Source organism: Mus caroli, unplaced genomic scaffold (assembly GCF_978045245.1).
Source record: "Mus caroli unplaced genomic scaffold, Mus_caroli_1 scaffold_1, whole genome shotgun sequence".
NCBI lineage: Eukaryota > Metazoa > Chordata > Mammalia > Rodentia > Muridae > Mus > Mus caroli.
Genome location: NW_028227256.1, coordinates 161,927,048 through 161,932,476, shown reverse-complemented (window position 1 = coordinate 161,932,476; position 5,429 = coordinate 161,927,048).

The window sequence follows — 5,429 nt, the reverse complement described above, 5'->3', positions numbered from 1 at the left end:
ACTCCCCCTTTCCTACTCTTGACTACAAAATCTGGCTCAGACCAAGCGCTGCTGGCTCTCCAGCACCTCTGGTCACAGCGACTCCCAGTCTTGAGATTCACCTCATTCTTTCATTTCCGCCTGGGTCACTGCGTCTCCTGGGAGGAGGACCAACTAGAACCAATAAGCTGATAAAAGCTGGCAGGCAGGACTGAAAAGGCTCACTGTGCGAACCTCCTGGGTTCCCGTTGAGCGATCCTTCACTAAAACAAAAAATAAGAGGGCAGGTTGTTGTCATAAGTTTTTCAAGGGCAAACGGTGGCAGGAATCCCCAGCGCTTTCTTTCATCGTCCTCTGCATGACTTTTTGCTGGACTCACAGACTGACTCTGTCCCAATTATCAGCAGAATCGAGCTGCACGAGTGAATACACAAAATGTGTGCGTGGAGCAATTTGCCAAAATGCAAGGTGTGGTGTTGACATCTTTCAGAGTCTTTTGAAGGGCTGGCCTAGGAAGACTTTATTCCTTTTAGCCTCCAGAGGCTATATAACCTGTGATGATATCAGTTTGTAAGCTAAGAGAATGTGTGCCTGTGTGCTATGTTTAAAGTTTTCTCGGTTCAATTTACTAAATTGATAATATCAACAGTTCTAAGTCACCAAAATCAAACGCCTCCTCGGTAACAAGAGCTCGGAGACCAAAAGGCTTGAGGATGTTTGGTCTATTAAATGTGTAGTCACCTAAATTCCCACCATCATATCAGTTTCTCTTTCACAATTGTAGAGAGCTGGAGCAGTTAGTTCTCTTGGCTGCCTTGCACGGACATGTAGTATTTTAGTAGAGAAAAGGGAAGAAAAACAAATGAACCAATAAGCTGATAAGGGCTTTACATTGAGATGTCTATCTTTTAAAATCAACTTTCTAGTCTTTTGATGAAGCTTGGAACCCTATGGAATCTATACATCACCTTGTTATAGATCGAATATTGAAGTTTCTAATCTTTGAGATGAGTCTGGATATTAAACAGTTTCTCCTGAATTGGGCAGAAAATTACTTCTTACTTTTCTGAAAGAGGTTCCTAAGTAGGCAGAATTCTACCAAAATGACCCTTGTCCTTATATAATCTCTATCTACTTGAGTGTAGCATGAAAGCTTATGGGTTTGATGAGATAATACTCCCGTGATTGCACAACATTTTATAACAAAAATGGAATTATCTAGCTAGCCTAATCACAGAGGCCCTTTGTAAGCAGAGAGTTTCTTTCCATGGTAGCAGAAAAAGAACCCAGAAGGGTTTATTTGAAAGGTCGAAAGGGTTTGACCTTTTACTGCCTATGAACCAAGATGAGGGCAATCTGTGACAATGGAGCGTGGGTCCTGGCTGACAGCAAGGAAGCCAGGACCTCAGTCCTATGGAACATGGAACTGAATCCGTCTAAAATTCTTAAGAATAGTAGCACACATCTGTAGTGCAGCATGTGGTAAACTGAATCAGGAGGATTTCAATTTTACAGCTAATATGAGTAACATGGGAAGTTCAGGGACAGATACTGCACGTAGTGAAAACCTGTCTCACAAAACTACCGCTACCACCACCATCCAGCATGTCAGAGACCTTGGAGTGCAGTCTTCCTCAGAGCCTCCAAAGGAAAGAAAGTCCAGCCAACATCTTGGATTTAGCCTATGCAATCCCAAACAGAGATCCTACCTACCTAAGCCCATCTGGTTACACTCCACTGTGAGCTAAGCTGTTGTAATTGTTTTCAGATGGTAAATTGTTGTGAACTTGCAACAATAGGAAACTAATGTTGAGCTAATATGTATGTATGTATGTATGTATGTATGTATGCATGCATGCATGCATATATGCTCTCATCCAAGTATTAATGACTCCAACCCCATTTAGCTTCTGAGATGAGATAAAGGTGGGCATGTTTGGACAATATGGTCAGAATATAAATTTCTAAGTTAAGGTAATAGTAAGACAATGCAAAATAAGCAATGTTGAAAGAGACAGCTCAGCGGCTTAGTACATTCCTAATACTAAGCCATTACCCCTTTCTAGTAATAAGAAATGTTTTCAACCACATAAAGCCAATTCACACTCAAGAAGCTATGAGTCTCCACTGACCCCTTACCCACAGTGCCTGGGAACACTATAATGTACCTGAGTGTCTAACAATGTGTCTGCACGAAAGTTTCATACCTGCGACCTTTCATCTCTGGCTTCTTTCCCTTAGCATAGGACTTTATGTTTCATTTATACCTTAACGAGAGTCGACACTTTCTGTTCTGTAGTTGAGCCCTGAGCCACATCTATACACTCACCAGTTAATGGGCATTTGGTTTGCTTTCACGTTTTGAGTGAAACGTGACTCAAACGTGAGTTATAAATGTGTGTGTGTGTGTGTTTGAATATGTGTTTCCGAGGAGAGGGATTGATGCCTCACTTGGGAATTCTGTTTTGTCTGAGAAGCTGCCAAACTGTTTCCCATAGAAACGGTACCATATTCAAACAATATCCAAAGCTTCCAATTTTTCTACATCCTCATCCATGTGTATTTTTCTTCCTAGGGGGTGGCCTACCTAGTCAGTGTGATGTGGTAGCTCAGGGATTCGGTTTCTAACCTCCCTAGAGAATGATAGTGTTGATGTTGATAGTGTTGAGCAGATTTTCATGTGGGTAGTGACTATCTGTCTGTCTATCTCTATTGGAGAAATGTCCATTCAAGTTCTTCGTCCCTTAAATTGTTTTCTTTTATGATTGAACTACGAGTGCTTTTTATGTATTCTGCATACTATGTTCTCCCATGAAGTATGGATAAATAGGATATTAAGAGATTTTATCCCTCACTCATATGTGGGAATATATGTTTTGAAAAAAAGTAAATTTATGTTTCATACCTTTCTGGTTTTTGTTTATCTTGCTGAGGAGTGCTATGTGGAGAGCATGCAGAAGTATAATAAGGTGTACTTCTACTGCCTTCTATACAACAATCCGTTGTGTGGGTGTACTTTGATTTATTTAAGCATTCCATATTTGTGGCACTTATAGTTCTAGTTTTAGGTCATTAACAGTGCTATAATTAAATCACTGCACAATATATGTTTATATATGCTTAATTTCATTTATTCACTGAATAGTTGAAGAATACATATTTTAAAATATTTAAAATAGTTTAAAATTTTTAAATAAAATTAAAAAATTAAAATACAATTTAAAAAATAGGTATTTCTCAGTTGTTCTCTACAAAAGCTAAAGCAGGGCTAGCTTACATTTTCACTAGCAAATATAAGAGCATTTGTTTTGAGAGCAGTTGAAAGCAGATTCTTTTTGTAATAGCTTTATGAATTCTTTGAGAATTTCTTACAATGTATTTTAAGCATTTCTCAACACCCTGTACTTCAGCTCCTCCCAGTACAGCCCTCTCCACCCTCCCATTTCTCCCTACCCACCCCTGAGATTACTCCTAAAGGCAGAGTTCTTTCCTTGCTGGGAGGAATGCAGGCAGAGAATGCTGAAGGACAAGAGGGGTCTGGTTTTTAGTCTCTCTAGTAGGTGGAAAACAGTAGTTCTCAGAGTGTAATGATTTTGGCCACAGGAGATGTTTGTCATTGTCTGGAGATATTTGTTTATGGTCATGGTTAAAGGATAGATGCTCCTAACTTAAAGCCAGGGAGTCTACTTAAAGGACAGATGCTCCTAACTTAAAGCCAGGAAAGGAGTCTACTAAAAATTCTAGTCTCCAAGGAAGTCCTTTCCACAATTACCTAGCACAGGTTCACCACTGAAGATGAGACAGCAGATAAAAAGTTGAGAAATATTGGTATGTAGATTTGAAAACAGGAAAATAGGATGCTTTCCTAGCATGTGAGAGACTCTGAATTAGACTCCCCAGTATTATAAAATAATGATAATAAATTTGAAAACATTTATATCTGTATTTAGCTTCTTTCTGTTTCTTTCTGTTGTAGCTTCTTTCTGTTTGTATTTGTAACTATGTAGATGTACCCTTCTATAAATACACTATTCCTGACCTTTGCCCATTTTTCTTTTGGTTTTTCTATCCTTATTATTTTTAAGATCCCTTCTTATTTTATAAATAATTTATTTTTCATCTTCATTGAAAAGATCTTTCAACTATAATTATTTTTATGGATTTTTTTTTCCAAATTGAAGGTAATGTCATAGATAATAAAACATGGTCTCAACAAATTGTCAGACACACCATATTCATATAATTAAATTGTTCTTTCCCCAAAGTCAATTTATAACTTCAATAAAATTCCAGCAGGGATCCAAGAAATATTCAATTAAGAATTCAAAAGTACCTCAAAATTTATATAACACAATAAAAAATGTCCAAGGATAGTCAGTAAAATCATACAAAGGAAGAGTAGCAGTGGGTTCTGCCTTATCAGATATCAGGACAGAATTTAAAAGCTTTGGGATCAAATCAATTTGACAATATTCACAGAGTAAACAGATACAAAGACAAAAACAGAACAGGGAACTTGTAAATTGGTCTTTATGTCTATGAGAATTTAATTCATTTGTTCAATTGGATGAAAATAATGATAATTTAATAAACAACATGGAAAAAATTGTCGAGTCATGTTTGGAGCACTCTTTTTGTTATATTCCTAGAACATGAATCCAGAGCCTGGTGTGTGGTAGGCAAGCACTCTGCCAATGAGATACATCCCCTGCAAATTTGAAACAGTCTTATGAGACATGTAACAACAAATTACAGACATATAAGTGTCTTAAAGGCACATAATACACACAATGTAGAAGACGTCATGAGTACTTTAGGTGACAAGGGAAGACCTTGACTAAGAAAGGAAACTCATTGGTATAAGTTATGACAAAGGAGAATGACTAAATGATCACATCCACTTGATTTTACTGAATAAATGGCCGAACCCACACCAGAAACCTTGTGTTGGTATCTCTTGTTTATCTAGCACAGGAACTACCAGGTCAAAGGAGCTTAATGAACCCGAGGATGAATGGTCCACTGCCAATCTTGATTCTAATGCTTTCTAGGTGACTCACTGCAAACCTTAAGGGCAGCTAAGAGAGCAAGCTGTGACCTGCAGGCTGGAAAGGAGCATTCTGTGTTGCACAGAGTCTTATCTTTTTGTATTGATTGAATGATGGGTCACAGTACTGGGGAATAAGCCGGGAGCTTTACACATGCTAGACACATGTTCTTCTACTGAGCGGCATCCCATGGGATGATGTTAAAACGAAAAGATCTGAGGCTGGTTTGCCCATCACGTTGCTTCCAGAGGAAGACAGAAGAAGCAGAGAAGGGAAATGAGCTGTGATAAAACTTGAAAAAATGTTTTTGGCCCAGTTTAAAATGTGTTTTACAGTGTAAAATAGTAGAACTCAGTAGTAAATATATATATATATATATATATATATATATATATATATATA